General features: G+C 34.1%; 1 long non-coding RNA gene across 1 annotated transcript; it reads left to right on the top strand.

Annotated features, from left to right (window-relative positions):
- Positions 1 to 381: 381 nt before the first annotated feature.
- Positions 382 to 1,550, top strand: LOC140690437 (uncharacterized). Its single transcript, XR_012065706.1, has 2 exons — positions 382 to 606; positions 1,464 to 1,550. It is a non-coding gene; the product is annotated as an uncharacterized lncRNA (long non-coding RNA).
- Positions 1,551 to 19,905: the final 18,355 nt, after the last annotated feature.

Genomic DNA, 19,905 nt, shown 5'->3' on the forward strand with positions numbered 1-19,905 from the left:
TCACCTTACTAATTATAATGAAATAGGTATACATTTCCTGCAGAGGTTTTACACAAATTTCACTTAAAATTCCATAACTTTAAAATTATTTTATATATTTTGTGCATTATTTATACTCTGTTCATCAATGTTGTATAAATTTGTGTACAAAAGTATGGAGATTTGTTTTATTTCATAGACCCCAGCATTAATTATTTAAAAAGATTTTCTTGGGGTAATAATTGCAGATCACACTATAAAAAAAGGCATCATATATGTTTCATTTTAACTGGATGAATGAGAAGTAAACACTGGCTGGATGTTACACTTGACTTGCTAGGAGACCAGTCGTTATGTGATGTCACATCTACTCAAGTTGAGAACCATTGTGATGGCCTAGTAGTTTATCTGTGCAGGCCTGCCAGAGCAGCATATGAAGCTGCAGTGCTCAAAATCATTCAGATTAGAAAAGTAGCTGTAGAAAAAGTTATTTGAGATGGCAAATATTTCTTCAGAATTTCAAGATAGGTCTCATAATGATGGACCAACTGGTTCAGGAAACTCCGGAAGATCTGTATTGTTTGATCCAACAATCTCTGGGGACTTGTCTTGAGGTCTATGATTGAAGTAAGTGATTTTCAGAATTTGTCTGAAGAATCCTTGTTTAAAAGTCCATGTTACACATATTGTGTCTCTGAGCCAGATGAAGATAATGATTTTCGTTCTCTGACATTTCCAAGAAAAATCTGGAAAATGGTTGGGAGTTATCAATTTAAATCCAACTGGTGGGATGATAATGAAACTTCCATAGTGATTGATGAAGTTGTCTTAAAGAAGGAAGTTTTGGAAAGAAAGTCCCCTTTCAGAGTATTTGAAACTGGAAGTATGAAAAGTTTAGTTAGACAGCTTAACATTTATAAGTTTAGGAAAGTGCAGCAGAATTTTTAAAGATCTGCTTGTCTAGCTGACTTTCTAGCAGAAGAAAAAGAAGTCTCTCTTTTAAGCAAGGTATTCAGTAATTGTAGTTACGTCTTGGTAACTTATATATAAAATTTTATTTTGTACATCGATCTATGGTAATGTAAATGTAAATCTAGAGTTTGAAAACTGTATAAAACTACAAATGCTAAAATTCTTTATTTTTTCAAAAAATGAGGACAGAGCCTTAAGTATTCAAGATTGTGTGAAACTTTCCTAGCAACTAGGAATCTTACGAGAAATCTAAATAAAGGTATTAAAGCCGCTTTTAAAAAGTGGCTTTCACCTTTACTGCAAATGCTAGCTTCTTAAATTTGAATACTTAAATACTATTTAAATGTGCATATTCCAAATAAGGAATTTCAAAACATAGTCAGCAATGTGCATATTTTGATGATATTATCTTAGCATAGTAAACGTGAAATCTGAGGTTTTGTAGGTTAGGCTTAATTTAGTCTTGTATTTTGGTTTAAAATATTACTAAAATCTTTCTCTTTTGGTTGTAGCTGCAGTTCTGCCATAATCCAAATCTTAAACGAGGCTGTCCCCAGCTTTTAGTGAGAATAAAAAGAAGAATTGGGATTAAAAATGTCTCTCTGGTATCTTCATTGGCTGAAGATTTCAAAAAGAAGCACGTTAAAGCAGGGGGTAACGTGCATAATGATAATTTTGATTTTGTGGTTGACACTAGAGGAGAAAGTGCATTTTTACTTTCTGCAAATTTAAACATGCCTCTAATAAGGAAGCCCTCTTCTAGCCACATAATAGGTGATACAACTACCTTGATCAGAGGTGATTTTTCTCCTCCATTTTCAATGTCAGTTAGATCACCAGAACAATATTGCAATGGATCAACGTGCTTTTTTAAATCAGTTGAACACTGCCCACAGGCACTCTCAAAGCAGCTACACTGAAGCAAATGGCCGTGTTGTGAACTTCATTACATTTACAATATCTACTTCTCAGTTCAGTACCTTGTCTCCCATACTGAGCAATCATGTTTGACTAATGGTGGAGCCTTCTAATTTTCCATATAGATATCACAACATATCTGCCAATGACGGTCGTTTTTCTCAACTTCAACCAGGGAGCAAACCATGGTTACCAGTGACATTGATAGCTGATACATCAGCTACCTCTCTTTCAAGGCCAGCTCATCAGCCATCTTCATTTTATGAACGTCATCCTAAACACAATTTATATACCAGAGGACTACCATATTATGCAGGATAACAAAGATTAATATTAATAGTGGCAAATGCCGAGAACTATATGCAATTTTCTTATTTGAATGATAAACATACATGTTTACCTGTATTTTCGATATTTTTTTTAAAATAAAGAGTTAAACGGGAGTCTATGATATCATTTAAAGAAAAAGAGATATTTGATTGATATGATCACTTGATGGAACAATATGGGAGTAAATTTAAATAATTTCTTGTAAGCAGGAAGAGAAAATGGAAGAATTTGGAAAAAGACTAAAACGTGGAGAGAGGGAAAGTTATTAGTGGTTTCTGGTTCATCCTGGAAAGTATGAAAAGTGTTAAGTTCGGATAGGTTGAAACAGAAGATAATGCAGGAACCGGCCCAGGGAACATGGTCTGTATTATGTCATCCCTGGAATCATGAAGGTCACATGATATAGTCTCAGATGGTACATTTAGCATGTGGAAGAAATTAAGAAGTAATTTTATCTATGGTCTTCTTTGTGCTGTTCTCAAAGCATTCCAATTGGTGCTTTCATTTCCTGCCCTAAATATTCTATGCTATAATTTCTAGTCAATACCTTATGTTGCTTTTATTTCCAACCAAGGACAAACTTACATCCTCAGGGTGGCTCTTAATGCCTTTCCAACTCTATGCACACAAACTGAACTTAGATAAGTCATTCGTTTATAAATCTGGCATCTGACTACCTTGGCATATGTTTATGTTTCACTGTATCTGGAGATACATCCAGGAAAATGCTTGTCATATATGTAAGCTCCAACCTCGCAAATTTTGCTCCAGCTAATCCTTGAACTTATGTTCTCCTATTACCTAATTAGACTTTCCCAGTCTCAGCACAGAAACCACCTCCTCCAGATGTTTTCTGTCTATCCCCCTTTCCTTGTCTAACTTGGATACCAACACAGTAAGCACAGCACATGCCACAGGATGCATTTTAGTATTTAGTGAATGAAAAATACATGTTGACTTTAAGCATAATCTACTTTCCTGAGACAGCAAATCTCTCATGGTTTTCAAACTATTTCATTATTGTCTTTACTCTTCACCACAAACTAGCTCTTTTCATAGCCCAAGGACTAGTCACTCAAGACAGTAATTCGAGGTAGGTAAAGGAGACAAAGTATTATTTTCTTCTTAATTCATGCCTCCAGTGGCCTAAAGCATTCAATTCTCATTTGCTGGATTATTTCCTGTCTCTTCATCACCTGCCCACCCATAAGTAGCTGATTCTCTTCCCCATACCAAAAAATATACTGCCTTCTAATTAATTTACTTCTTAGAATCAGAGCTTTATCCAGAAGAGACAGTGTCATTGCAAACATTTAATGCAGGATTATACATCCCACATAAATTGTGCCCCTTCTAATCTTCACACAGGCAGTATCTAAGAGGTAATAGTCCCTTGGTTGGAGTGGTTGTGTTCAGTAACCAAATTGTAACCTAAAATGTGTGGACTAAAAAGAGGTGAGGGTGGTAGTATTAAAAATTTGTCCAACTGCAAGAATACCAAATTTATACAGATATTAGGAAATATAAAATTTTCATGGAAGACTTTGACTATTTCCCATTAATTTAAAATAAATGGTGAACATTTTCAGAATGTGAAATGCCCTGAAATGCTGGAAAATTGTAGGCAAGGTCAGGGAGCCTAAGGCTTCTACTCACAACCATGCAGGCAGTGTCAGCTGATAAGACTGGAATGGCAACACTGAATACTGAAAAAGTGTCACCAATTGTGAAGAAAGCCTTTGATAATCTGGAGAATGGGAAAATGGGTCAGGTTAAGCTCTAGCAACATCCCACCAATATGATTTTACCAAGAGAAGAAAGGAGCCCACTTGCAGCAGGAGATCTGTGTCTGGACAGCAGTGGTTGTTCCTAAAACAGAAACATCAAGCTTTTATGTTTGTCAGCTCAACTATGATGGTGACTATTTTTTGCTTACATTAGCAGTCTGGGTTTCAGTTGGGCTGGTTCACAGCTAGTTTCGAGCTCTCTTATCACACAGTGGGTCTTACTGTGATCATCATAACAAGGTTCTATACTGATAAGTCAAAAGCTACACTTTACTTTAAAAATTAGAATTCCTAAAGAAGAATATTGTTTGTTTGTCCATCTGTAGTTCTCTACCTGGGAAAACCTAGAGTATTGGCAAATGTACAAAAGTTGTCTGGTGTGTGAAAACTATTCTCTGAGCTCTGACCACTGAATTCTTCCCACTAAATACTACAAATCTGTCTATCACTGTGTGTGTGTGTGTGTGTGAAGTTGGACTGTTAAGCAGTAACTAAGTTTATCTTAGTTGAGTCATCAGTGAATTATTCCTCTGCTTCTGGCAGAATCTCTGTGAATTAAGAGTTTCATTTTGCCACCAGATTTTCTTCCAATCAGGGAGAGGTAGATTATATTTCTCCCAGTATACTAATTGTTACCTGTTCATTGAATCCCAAGCTAATGCTAGGGCCAAGCCACTGAAACCTTGAATTGGACAGAGGCATATATATTCACCAGTCCCCAGAGCCCAGCACAGGACTGTGTGTCCTTCTTAATTTAAGTTTGTGTCTACTTTGTTTTCTTTTAATTCTCATTGTTGACACAACTTATTTTTTCTTTGAACACCCCTTGACTGATTTATATGGACTGAACCACTGATTTATTTCTTTTAAGCTACAAATTACAATAACATTTCTTTCCTTGGACTACCTGGATTAAAGTGAGCATAGTCATCATTTTGAAAGCAGTCCTCAGTCCTAAAAATGCAGAACCTTTACAGCTCTTTGTCCAGCACTTGAGCCAGAATGTTTGTTGTTGATCTCAGGGATTATCCTCACATTCCCTTATGCAACCATGAGAAAACAGCACATTGTTATCCAAAATCAAGTCTTTGTCAGTATTGCTTTCCCTTTGCAAAACAGTTAAGAATTGTAGGAGTTCTGAGATTTAAACATGCTTAGATTTTTAGCAACCTAGCATTTTCACATTTTACAGATGCTCTCGTGGAGATGAGACTTTTGGTCTGAGACAGTGAACTTTATCACTCACAGCAAAAGCAGCCAGGGTTAATATTTGTATCCATTCCCTAATCTCAGATGAATACACAAAGTGAAATTTTGTTGCCTACAGAAGCAGTGGGCTGTTAACATGAAGAAAGATTTAGGCATTTTAAAACACTATTTTTATTAGTATCTTTATGTATAATTTATTAGAATCACTTATTTATTAGTATCTTTAACTAGGATAATATATCATGACTAAAGATTACTTGCTGCAAAAAGAATCATGAGAAATGACATGGGAAAAAGTGACCATTGACTTTCCATTTTTTCTTCCACTTTTATTGAGATATAATAGGCATAAAACATTGTGTAAGTTTAGGTGAACAGGATAGTGATTTGATTTACAAGTGTCATGAGATAAATATCATAGCAATTTTAGGGAGAATTCTTTATCTCATTTAGATGCAATTTTAAGGAAATACAATTTGTCTTTTGGTTGTGATGAGAAAAATTATGGTCTACTCTCTTAACAACAATGATATTGAACGTAAAGCAGTATTAACTGTAATTTTCATGTTACTATGGGGTATTCCTAGAACACGATTCTTTTACAGCTGGATATTTATAGCTTTTGAGTTCATTAATCAAATCCTACTTTCCCAACCCCTGCCTCTGTTCACTACAAATCTAATTTTTTTCTATGTGTATGTTTGTTTGTTATTGAAGTGCACATTAATCTATAACACTGTGTTAGTTTCTCTTTCACAACATACTGTTTGCTGTATTTAATATATTTCATAAAGATCACCAAATATATCTAGTTGTGATATGTTGCTATTTAAAGATATTTAATAGTTTTTGGCTATTCCCCATACAGTTCATTTCTTGTCCCTGACTCATTTAATTTGCAACTGGAAAATATTCTCTCTTAATTTTTTCAACTTTTCTTTTTCTCACCCCATTTCCCTCCTTCTTGTGAACAACCTGTTTCTTTCTATATGTATAACTCCATATCTGTGTTTTTATGTTCATTTGTTTAAAATTCAAATATGAATAAAATCATTCAGCATTGTCATTCACTTCCTGACTTATTTGACTTAGCATATTACCCTCTTGATCAACCCATTTGTTGCAAAAGGCAAGAACTTATTCTTTTTAGAGCTGAGTAAAAACCCATTTTATTTTTATGTGTGTGTATATATATATATAGCTCATATATATATATAAAGTGCGTGTGTATAAATATACATATAGATAAATCTGTACTTAAGATGGGTAGATATAAAAATTATATAAACACAATTTCTTTATCCATCATGTATTGATGAGCAATTAATTTGCTCCTATATCCTGTCTATTGTGGATAATGCTGCAGTGAATATAGGGTTGAATTTATCTTTTCTAATTAGTGTTTTTATTTTCATGGAATAAGTATCCTGATATGTATATGTTGGATTATATTTCATTTTTAATTTTTAGATAAAGCTCCATGTTGTTTTCCACAGTGGAAGCACATATTTACATTCACTCCAGCAGTGCATCAGGGTTGTTTTTCTAACATCCTAACCAACAATTATGTTTGTTATCTTTTTCATAGTAGTTATTATGACAGGAGTGACATAAAATCTCATTGCGTTTTGGACTTGCATTTTTCTGAAGCTTAGTGATGTTGATCGGTTTCACGTGCCTGGTGGTTACCTTTCCCAACTGTATATTCATTTTTTGTAATGGGCTTAATGACAATAACTGTCTCATTTCATTTTAAGGCATTCTGTTGTGTGCCATTATTCTGTTTTTTCTGTGCCACTACCATATTATTTTTAATACTGTAGCTTTGTATTAAAGTTTAAAATCAGGGACATAGATGCAGCCTCTTTGTTCTTTGTTAAAGTTGTTTGTGTTTTTAGTTTGTTTGTTTTCTTTCCTTTCCTTTTTCTTAGTGATTTCATCTCTTTTCGGTTTACATGTAAATTTTAGAATTATTTATTTTAAGTGTCTGAAAATGCCCATGGTATTTTGATAGGCACTGAATTTAATTTGCGTATTTTGTTGGCTAGTACTATCATTTAAACAATATTTTTTCCTCATCAATGAACACATTATATCCTTTCATCTGTTTGCATTAACTTCAATTTCTTTTATAAATATTTTATAGTTTTCTGAGTACAGGTTTTTTACCTCCTTGGTTGGATACATTTCCTGATTTATTTTTTTTGTAATGCAACTGTAAATGTGACAGTTCCCTCACTTTCTCCATCTGTTAGCTTGCTGTTAGTGTGTAGAAATGCAAGATTTCAGTATGTTAGTTTTACATTCAGAAATTTTACCAAATACATTGATAAGCCATAGTAGTTTTGTGGCACCATTTTTAGGATTTCTGTTTACAGTATGCCATTTTCAAACAGATACTTTTACTCCTTTTCTTAATTAGCTAAATTTTATTTACCTTTATTTTGGATAGCTATGGCTAGAATTTCCATACTATACTGAATAAAAGTGGTAAGAGTGATCATTCTTCTCTTCTTCCTGCTCTTACTGGAGATGCTTCCAGCTTTTAATCAGTGAGTGTCATGTTAGATGAGTTCTTGTCATATAAGTCCTTAACTGTGTTGAGGTATGTTTCCTCATGCCCACTTTGAAGAGAAATATAATCTTAAATAGATACTGAATTTGTCAAAACATTTTATGACTCTATTGAGGTGACCATATAATTTTTATTCTTCAGGTTGTTTGTGTGGTGTATTATACTGATTAATTTGTGGGTATTGAATCACTTTTTCATCCCTGGAATAAAATGGACTTAATCATAATGTATAATCCTCTTAATATATTGTTATATTTGCTAACAATTTAGTGGTGATTTTTGCATCTATGCTTATCAGTAGTATGTAACCTGTAATTTTTTGAGGTATTTGTTCCAGCTGTAGTAGCAATGTGATACAGAAATGTGGGGTAGAAAGCCTCCTTTCCTCTCGAAATTTTTGGAATTCTCTGAGAAGTATAGTTGATAGCTCTTCTTTAAATGTTTGTCAGAAATCACCTGTGAAGATGTTAGGCCTGGAATTTTATTTCTTGGGAGATTATTTTAAATATTTATTCGATTTCATTAGTGATAATCTGTTCATATTTTATTTATCATTCTATTCTGGAGATTAAGTCTTTCTAAGAAATTGTCCATTTCTTCAAGGGTTTCCATTTTATTCGCATATAATTTGTTGTATCAAATTACGATGCTTTGTATTTCTTTGATATAAGCTGTAATTTCTCATTTATTTCTGAGCTTACTAATCTGTAACTCTTTTTTTGCTCATGTGTCTGGTTAAAGTTTACAAACATTATTTATCTTTCAAAAGCCATTATTGAGATTGATTAAATGTTTATATTTTTAATCCTTATTTTATTTAATTATATTCTGTACTTTCAGCTGTCTTTCCTTCTACTGACAAGTTTCTTTATTATTATGTGACATCTTTTGGTTGTAAGAATATGTTATAAGAGAGAAATGGTTCTTATTTGTATAAGTGGGATTATTTGCTATAAGCATCCCTATTAATACTGCTTTTGTTACACCCCATGGATTTTGTTTTTGTTGTCATTTTTCTTTATATATTTTTTCTTTGATTTATACAGCAATCCAGTTGTTGTTAATATTGTATAAATTATCCTCCACACTTTAGTATTTTTCTCAGGTTTTTTCTTTAAGTAAATTTCTATTCTCACAGAATACATAAGTTTTTTCACCAAACAAGGAGAAAAATAATAAAATTTATACATACAACTGAAAGACACAAATTTTCTAAAATTATTTTCAAAAATGAACAAAGCTGTGTGTAATACCCTACCTGAGTTTAGAACATACTACAAAGCTACAGTAATCAATACATCAAAATATGGCAATTAAAGAAACACATAGATCAATTGAACAAAATAAAGTGTCAGAAAATAAACCCACAAACATATGGTGAATTAGTGTACAAAGAACGAGGCAAGAGTATACAATAAAAAAAAGGCAGTCTCTTCAACAAGTAGTTCAGAGATAACAGGACAGTACATGTAATTGGAAGATGTAAGAGCACTTCCTTTCATAGTAGAAAAAATGAGATCGAAATGGATTAATTTCCTAAATGTAAAGCCTGAAACTGTACAATTTTTGACCAAGAACATGAGCAGAACTGACTTTGAGATAAATCATAGCAATCTTTATTTTTGATCTGTCTCCAAATTAAACAAAAAAAGCTAATAGTTACAATTTTTATTTACTGAGGAAAAAATAGATGTACTATGTGATACAAGGATTCTATTTCTTGTATTAGTGTGAAGTGCAAAATCTTTTGCAGAGCAAAGGGAACCTTCAACAAGACATATGATAACTGACAGAATACAGGGAAGAATTTCACACAATGGGACCAACAAGATGTTAATATCAATAATATATATATAGCATATTAGATTCAATATTTAAAAATAAAGACCCCAAATTAAAAACAGTTAAACAATTTTATGGAAACTTTTCAAAAACACACATGTGGATGATTTTCATGCTCATAAAAGGAAAGACAACTTTGCTATTCATTAGGAAAACATAAATCCAAACCAGAATGAAACATAATTTTACAGCAACCAAAATGGCAATTAACAAAATGTCTACAAATGACAAACATTAATAAGAATGTCGATAAGATGGAACTCAGGTACACTGATGGTGAAAACGTAAATAGATGCATCCACTATTATAAAACTGTGGACAGTGCTCAGAAAACTGGAAATAGAAGCATTATCTGTTGCAGCAACTCCTGTTTTCAGTATAAATCTGAGAAAAAATGAAAAGATTATCTTAAAAGATATATTACCCCAAATGTTCTTAACATCATCATTTATAGTAGCCAAGGGTAGAAGCACAACTCAACTGCCCATCAACAGATGATTGACTGAAGTAGATGTGAGATATTGATAACATAATAAATACTTCATCATTGTACATTAAAAAGTAAAATTCTGCCATTTGGAACAATGTGACTGGACCCAGAGGGTGTTGCATATAGGAAAATAAGTCATACAGGGAAAAACACTCTATGTTGTCACCTAAATGAGGAAAACAAAAGTATAAGAGAAATAATCATTAAAAAACAGAAAAAGAATGACATATATATGTGTAGTGTACCAAGTAGTGGTTTCCTGTGGGGAAAGGGAAGAAGGATGGAGAACACAGAAATGTGCAAGGTACAAAAAGAAATTAGAGAACTGAAAGGGCTATATTTACAGCATGGAGAATTATCTTAATAATTTAATTGATTTTAAAGAGATTATAGGGATATATTTTAGTAAAATGTGCATGTAGGTGGGAAAAACATTGAAAAAAATAACCCAGGAAAATCAAAATATTTTGTAGTACTATGACATTAAGGGAGGTGTTTTGTTCATTTTCTTTATTGTTCTTATATGTCCTAATTAGAATTTAAGCTTTTAATTGAAAAGGTATATACTTTTAAAAGTGACATAAGTTTAAAATATTTTTGTCTCTCCCCTTATATCTACAGTCATTAAAACGTTCATATCTGAACAAAAATAACTACAACACAAAACAATACTCCAGAACGCATGTGAACAGGTGAAGTTTGGTGGACTAAAACACACAAAGGAGGCTGAACTGAGGAAAGAGCAGATTTGGTGTCTGCAACCAAGGCCACCTGAATAGGATATCTGAGTCCACAAGTTCAGAGAACGCAGTAGAAACAGAGTTTCAGTGGTTCACAGCTTCAGCCTCCAACTGTACCAGTACTCATGATCACAGGTAACTAGGAGGGAGCCACAATGGAGACAGAATTTCCATCCTTCAGACACTCAGACATTTATGACACTGTCCCTACTCCCCATTCATAGTGGTGGAGACAATTTACCTTGCAACACTGGACATGGCAAAGGCACTTGTATGATTCCAAATACCCATCTGTCTTTACAAATTTCCTCAATGTGTACACTGATTCTCAAGGGATATCAGATAAAAGGAAGGGTTCTCCATCCCAGTGACAACAGCGGCATTAATTACCGGAAATTTCTAAGAAGTGACAATGAAAGCACATCTTTTATCCAGACAGTAGCGACTGGAAAGTGCTATTTTGAAATATTATCAGAGGTAGCTCAGGTAAGTAAAATGAAAAATTGTGCAATACTGCAAGCTACCAGAAAACGTAAGCAAGGACTCCAACTCCCAATCTGTTATTAAGTGTCATCAGAGCAATAATTTATCAAGATCATGACCAATCACAGTAACATTATAGGGCACGCTAACTCACAGATAGAAACACACAGACACCGAGACAGACACAGACACACATGCACACACACACGCACCTGCACACACACACACACACACAATGTCAACCCTGCAGCAAACAAACTTCAAGCCATGATATATTGCTATATAACTAATAGAGAATCCAAATAGGTGTCATACAGAAACTCAATACAAAATACATAACTAAGAAAGCAGTTTAGTGAGCTCAGGAATAAATGAAATGATAATAAGGAATACATTACCTAAGAGACTGAAACTATAAAATAACCAAACATTACTGGAGGACCAGGAGAATTTAATAAATTAGATGAAGAATGCAACAGAAAGCATTGGAAGTAGACTGTCTTTGTGGAAGAGAGATTAGCAAACTCATCAATACAAAACTAGAAATGATAGGAGAGGGCAGAGATTCAAGATATTAAAAAGTGAGGAAATTCTACAGTAGACATCAGACTTCCTCAGGAAGTGCACATTAGAGTGTAACCCTGGAGAGAGAAGACAGAAGGCAGCTGATGGTTTATTTAAAGAAGTAATAGTCGATAACTTCCTGAACCTGTGTAAGGAACTGACATACAAGTCTGTGAGCCAAAAAAAACCAATAAATTTAAGACAAAGGGACCTCCTTCAGGATACGTTATATGCAAATTGGCAAGTCAATGAAAGAGTAAAATTTTAAAGGCAGCCAAAAAAGTTATGATAATCTACAAAGGAACCACCATTAGTCTATCGGCAGAATTCTGAGCAGAAAACATATGCCAAGGGTAAATAAAATTGTATTTTCAAACTACTGAAATAAGAAATCACTCACCCAATAACACTTATACAGTTATCACTCAGATATAAAGTGAAAGTAAAGACTTTAACAGACAAACAAAACCTGAATTAGATGAAAAATCAAAACCGAGACATCTTATAAGAGGTGTAGAAAAGAAGTCTTCTAAGAAATATAAAATGGCAGAAATATGCAAAACATTGAACAAAATTCTAAGAAGAGTCCATGAGAAAGTTGCAACTTTTTTTTTGGTTATGTTATTAAATGCTACTATACTATATGGATTAAAGAGAGAAAAATAAGAAATCAAGGGCAATAGATATAGATGCTTCAAACTAGTATCATGTTCAGAAGTTTAAAAGAAATAATTTGAAACAGAAATTATAAAAAGTAAAGAGTAAAACAAAACAATATTTAAGGAAGATTCTATCAATGGAGAAAGGACTAAATTATACATAATATGTTTTATTTTTAATTGAAGTACAGTAGATGTATAATATTGCATAGTTTCAGATGTACAGCATAGTGATTCCAACCACTTTGTAGATTATATTGCATTACGAATTATTACAATAATTGTAACATAAAATTATTTTAAGCTATTGTGTTTAATTCCCTAATCTATACAGATTATCCTTGTTGCTTCTCTACTTAATATATACTACTTTGTATCTGTCAATGTTGTACCATTAAATTCTCTTTCCCTTCCACTTTGGTAAATATAAATTTTTCCCATATCTTTGAGTCTGCTTAAGTCTTGTCTATCTAATCTCTTTTCCTCTCCATCATGTCTCTATCTATCTCTCTATCTCTCTCTATCTATCTATTATCTATCTATCTATCTATCTATCTATCTATCTATCTATCTATCTATCTATCATTTATCTATATATCTATTTATCATGTATCTATGTATCTATACTTCTATCTATTTATCTGTCATATATCAATAAATAGCTATAGATAGATGTACACAGATATTTGATATTCTTTAGATTCCACAGATTAATTAAATTATATACTTTTGTCTTTGTCTAAGTTAATTCACTAAGCACAATATTTACTAGGTCCTTTCATGATGCTGAAATAGCAATGTGTTATACTTTTTCATGGCTGGGAATTATTCCATCGCATATGTATAGAAACATCATATCTTCTTAAGTCCATAGTCTACTGTGGACTCTTGGATTGCTTCCATGTCTTTCACATTATAAACAGTGCAGTTGTGAACATTGGTTCTTCTCAGTTTAGGGGGTTTTCCCCAGATTTTTCCTAGGAGAGTTATTACTGGGTCATATGGTAGTTAACTTTTTAGTTTTTAAACAAATTTGAATAATTTTTTCCTTAGAAGTTGTACAAATTTACATTCCTACCAAGAGTATACAAGAGATTTCTTACCTCCACATCGTCTCCAACACTTACTATTTGTAGACTTTGATAATAGCTGTTTGACCAGTGTGAAGTGATACCTCATTGTTGTTTTGATATGCAATTATGTAATAATTAGTAATATTGAGAAATTTTATCACTTTCCTTTTACTCATCTGAATGTTTTCTTTGGAAAAATATTAACTCAGGTACTCTTCTTTTGTTTTTGATTGGGTTTTTGTTTTTCATCTTGAGCTGTGTAACCTAAATCCATGTTATATCTATTAACCTATATTTATTAACCCCTGGTCACTTGCATTGTTTGCAAATATGTTCTCCAGTTACATAGGCAATGTTTTCATTTCCTTGATAGTGTCCTGAGCTGTGCAGAAATTTTCAAGTTTGTTTAGGTAACACTTGCTTACTTTTGCTATTATTTCTTTTACCTTAGGAGACTGATATAAGAAAATATTCCTATGATGTATATCTAATAGTGTATCACCTATACTCCCTTCTAGCACTTTTATAGTATCAGGTCTTACATGTAGGTCCTTAATACACTTGGAATTTATTTTTGTATAGGATCTCAGGGAAAGCTTTCATTTCACTGTTTTACATGTAGATGTCCAGATTTCCCAACACCATCCATTGAAGTGACTGTCTTTTCTCCATTGTGAACTCTTGCCTCTTTAATCATTGATTCATTGCTCATAGGAGCGTGGAATTTTTTCTAGGCTCTCTATCTCTTTTTATTGATTATATCTCTGTGACAATGCCATACTGTTTTTATTACTGTAGGTTTTTAGTATAGTAAGGTATCCAGGAGGGTTATACCTAAAGATTTGTTGTTTTTTCTCAAGATCATTTTGGCAATTTTTAATGGTTTCATGTAAACTTAGAGTCATTTATTTTCTCGTTCTGTGGAAAATACTACAGCTTCGTAACAGTAATTGCACTATATCCTTAGGTTCCTTTGTGTAGTACTGTCATGTTAACAATATGAACTCTTTCAATCCAAGAGCACAAGACATCTTTCCATTTCTTAGAATCATTTTTAATTTCTTTGTCAATTTTTTTATAATTTTCAGTGTGTAGATTTTTCACAAATGTGGTTACATTTATTCCAAGATATTCGGAGGAATGGGGTTTTAAATATTATTGCTTTCAACGTCCATTTTATGGTATCTCATGATTACTGTGGACAAATGCAAGAGACGTCTTTACATTAATCCTGTACTCTGTTCCCTTGATGAAATTATTTTTTGTTCATAATAGTAAGTGTGGAGCCCTTAGGACTCTCTGTGTAGATTTTTATGACTTCAGTACTGGTGATGATTTTGCCTCTTTCATTCCATTTTGTGTTTCTATAATCCTTTTTCTTTTCCTTTTCCTTTCTTCTATTACAATTGAACAGAAGTGGTGAGAGTAGGAATCCTTGTCTTGTACCCGAATTTACCCAGAAGGCTTTCTGCCTTTCCCCTGAGTAATATAAATTGTTATAAATGTCCTTTAGTATGTTGAGAAATGTTCCCATTGTACCTACTTTCATGAGAGTTCTGATGATGAATGTATGTTGAATTTTGTCAAATGCTTTTTCTTTGTGTATTGACATGGTTTTGTGAATTTTGTCCTTCTTTTATTAGATATGTGTCATGCTGCTTGACTTGTGTATGTTGAACCGTCCTTGTGACTCTGGAAGGAATCCAACTAATCATCATGTATAATCCTTTTTATGTATTGCTGGATAAATTTGTTGAAGTTTTTCGAGGATTTTTGAATCTCTATTCATCAAGGGTATTGGATTTTCATTTTCTTTTTTTTTGGGGGGTGATTGTCTTTGACTGGTTTTGTTATAAGGGTAATGGTGGCCTCATGGAATAACTTTGGGACTTGTCCTTCCTCCTTCATTTGTTAAACTAGTTAGGGGGAAACGGGTTTTAGTGAAGCAATCCAGGCATTTTGTTTAAAGGGTGTTTTTAAAATTATAAAATTTAGTTAACTTATACTGATTGCTCTATTCAAGTTCTCAGTTTTCACTTTATTCAGTCTTGGCAGGCTGTACGTTTTTAGAAATTTGTCCATTTCTTTTAGGTCATCCTGTTGGTTGTCACGTAACAGCTTATAGTGCTTTCTTAATCTTTTTTGTATTTCTATAATATCAGATATTCTCTCTACTGTTTAATTTCTCATTTTGTTTGTGTGCAGTCACTGTATTTCTTGATAAGCCTGGCTAAATGCTTTCCTGTATGTTAATATTTTAAGAAAAATTAAAGCTGTTGATTTTATGATTTGTAATTTATTTTTCAATTTTTTATTTATTTTCAACCTAATCATTAAAGATTTCTCGTTCTACTGCATTTGGGTTTTGTTTGTTCTTCTTTCTTGTGATTTTGGGTGGTATGCTTGGACTTTTGTATGGGGTCTTTCTTGTTCCTTGTAAAAGACTTCATTTGTTCTCAGTTTACCTCGTAGATTTGTCTTTGTTGCATCCCATACGTTTTATGAAGCTGTGTTTTCATTGTAATTTGTCTCCAGGTATGAATTTATTACTCCTTTGATTTCATCATTGAACTTGTTTTATTGTATTTTTTTAAAAGATGTGGTTTTACCTCATGTTTGTGTTTTCCTATTCTTCTTTCTAGAGTTGAGGCAAAGCTTCATACTTTTGTGTATGGAAAAATACTTGTTATAATCTATATTTGCTTAAAATTCCTGAGGCTTATATCATGTGATAATATTTGATTAATTCCTTAGAGAACATCCTGTGCATACTTGAAAAGTTTATATGTTCTGCTTTTCTAATGCAGTGTCCAATATCTCAGTTAGGTTCAAATGATTTAATATGCAATTAAGACCTCTGTTTTCTAACAGATATTCTTTCTGAATGATCTGATCATCAGAACAGTGAGGTGTTAAACTCATCTACTATTATTGTTTTATAATGAATTAATTCTCTCATGTTTACTAACATTTCTTTTTATATTTAGGATCTATGCTTTTGGGCCATATATAATTTAACGAGCATAATTCCCAAATTTTTTTCTTGATGTATTTTTCTTTATATAATCTCATATCTCTTTCATTTTGGCTTTTATTTTAAAACGTATTTTGTATGAGTTGAGCATTGCAATCTGCACTTTCCTGTCAATTCCATGGAATATCTTTTCCATTTGTTTCCAGACTATGTTTATCTTCCACAATAAAGTGAGACTTTTTGGGGTGGAGGCAAAGATGGTGGAGCAGAAGAATGCTCGTAGCACACCCTTTCCCACAAATGCACCAAGACTCACATCCACAGACCCACTCAGCTAACCAGAGAACCTGCAGAACTGTGACAGAACATTGTCCTCTTCAATAGATAAAGATGCAAAAAATCTGGTAGGAGAAAAGGAAGAAAGAAAGAAGAAAAGGCAAAACAGAGTGGGACAGGTACCACGGGTAGGGAGCAGCAAATAAGTACAGGTACTCATTCACTGTGTCTCCCCTCTCCAACTGAGAGATCGGCATGACAGAGGGGGCGCCTCCAAGGCTTGGACCTGTACAATGTATAAGTTGACTGACAGACTAAGATAAACAGGTACAGAGGATCCCTGTGAGACCCAGCAAATGATGCAGTTTGAAGCTGGAGACAGGGCCATGCTGCCCGAGCTGGGTGGTTGATGTGGATGGTTTCACTGTGGCAGCACAGGTGAATGGAGAGCATTTTGTGCCATGGCAGTGGGTGCACAGGGCAGAACAACCTGGTCTCTTCATAAAACAACAGTGCAGATGTGCACAGTGGGGGGAAGGGTGCATTCCCCATCTCTGAAATTCCTCGAAAGTTTGTAGGTGAAGAGAGCTGGGGCTCAGACCCAGCCACCATAGCTTCTGGTGCTTTGCACCCAGGTGGCAGTGGGGGCAAAACTGCATCTACACCTAAGGACTTAGCAGCCTCAAGGGCCAGATAGAGACCTGAATACAGCCTGAGGCACATAGGATAATACTGTAATGTTTCCTCAGGGAACTTGTCCGCCAAGACAACAAGGAGCTGGATTTTGGCCCAGACCATGGACAGGGGAGTTCCACAGTCTTCCCCGAGCCCACTTCCAATGTGCAAGCCCGCGGCAGAGCATACAGGGGCACAGAACAGCAGAGTGACCGGCACACATAGAGGGCGGGTGGCACCCCATGTTTTGGGCTGGAATGCAGCCCCTGACCATGGTGCTGGGAGAGGGCATGATGCCCAATCCTGCCTGGTCAATCTGCAACATCTGACTTTAGCATCGGGTGGGGCAGTGACAAGCCAGCCCATGGTAAAGAGAGCTGCACCTGAAGCAGTGTTGGGTGTTGGAGCGATCTGCTTGCTGACATGCCCTGGGAGCAGCACACATGAGGGCTCCAATGGAGGGCATCTGGAAACAGCAAGCTGAGCTTCCAAAACATGATGAATACAGAAAGATTTCACATTTAAAGTACACAGTCTCCAGGAGGACACTGACCACCTCCTCGTTTTAATCTGTTTTAACCGGTTCCATTCTCCATTACCCTCCTAACTTCTACTTCTTATGCAATTATATTTACCCCCATTTTCATCCCTTTGAAATTTTTAAAAATAATTTTATTATTATTATTTTTCAAAACTCTGCTTCAACCTGCTTTTCTATTATTCATTTTACAATGTCTTCAAAGCTTTATTTCTCCCTTCTTTAAAATTCTTTATATCTCTCTCTCTCTATTCTGTTTTGTAAGTTGTATTACTACATAAGCATAAGGTAGATAAACCCCTTTAGGGCAACAGTAGATAAATGATACACCAGAAACCACAGTGCCAGAGAGGTAGGAGCAAGAAGAAAGAGCAGAGAAACCATTCCCAATTAAAATAACAGGAGAAATACTCTGAAAGGATGATCAGTGAAATAGACAAAGATATCTTAGTAGATCAAGATTTCAAAAAAGGAGTGATCAAAATACTGAAGCAAATAAAAGAGAGAGGGTTTAGAGATATAAAATATGTCAAAAATGAAATGGAAGCTATAAAGAAGAGCCAAGTAGAATAGGTAAACCCATTAACTGAAATGAGGAATGATCTAAAGGCATCGCAAAGCTGACTAGATAACAGAGAGGAACGAATTACTGACTTTGAAGGCAAGACAATAGAAAGCTTCCAATCAGAAGAGCTACAAGAGAAACAATGAGAAACAAATGAAAAAAGCATAAGGGACCTATGGCAGAATAGAAAGCATGCCAATCTTGGCATGATAGAAGTCCCAGAATGGGAGGAAAGATCAAAGGGGATTGCAAAGTTGTTTGAAGAAATCATGACTGAGAACTTCCCACACTTAAAGAAGGAATCAGATATCCAAGTACAGAAAGCTCAGAGTGTCCCAAACAAGAAGAACCCAAATACACCCACACAAAGACATATAATTAAGATGGCCAGAGTCAGGGATAAAGAAATAATCCTTAAGGCAATAAGAGCAGGGCAAACAGTGAGTTACAAGGGAATCCCCATAAGGCTCCCAACTGATTTCAATACACAAATACTACAGGTCACAAGGGAGTGGCAAGATATATTCAAAGTCCTGAATGAAAAAAATTATATACTTTGACCAGCAAGGCTATCCTTATGGTAGAAGGAGACATAAATTATTTCGCAGAGAAGAAAAAGCTACAAGAGTTTACAACACTAGACCCATGCTAAAAGAAATATTGAAAATTCTTCTCTAAAAAGAAAAGAAGCAGGAAGATACAGAAATGTGAAACTCACAGCTAGAAAGGTGATAAGTCATAAATTACAAATAAAATAAACACAAAATTTTAAAACAAGACAAACAAATCATTGAGAATGGGAGAGGGAGGCAGGAAAACAGAGAATTTTTTTTTTTGGTCTTTCATTTTAAATTTTTTTTTTCTCGGTAGGATGGTTTGAGATCAAGTTACTATCAGTTTAATAAAAGCTGTTATAATAATGGTCTAAAAGACATATAAATAGAGGTAACAAGAAGACAATCCTTTTCAGGGAGTCAGTAAAGCTAAATAAAATTCATGTTAATACAAAGGAAAATTACCAGACCATAAAATGAAGATGAAAGGAAAAAAGAGGAAATACTAAATCAACTGAAAAATAAGGTGAAAATGGCAATAAAATCAAACCTATCATAAATTAATGTAAATGTTAATGGACTAATTGTTCCAGTCGAAAATAATAGAGTGGCATGCTGGATAAAAAAGCAAGAAACTTCAATATTGTGCATACAAGAGACCCACTTCAGAGAGAAGAACACATATAGATTGAGAGTGAAACG

Source organism: Vicugna pacos, chromosome 30 (genome assembly GCF_048564905.1).
Source record: "Vicugna pacos chromosome 30, VicPac4, whole genome shotgun sequence".
Classification (NCBI taxonomy): domain Eukaryota; kingdom Metazoa; phylum Chordata; class Mammalia; order Artiodactyla; family Camelidae; genus Vicugna; species Vicugna pacos.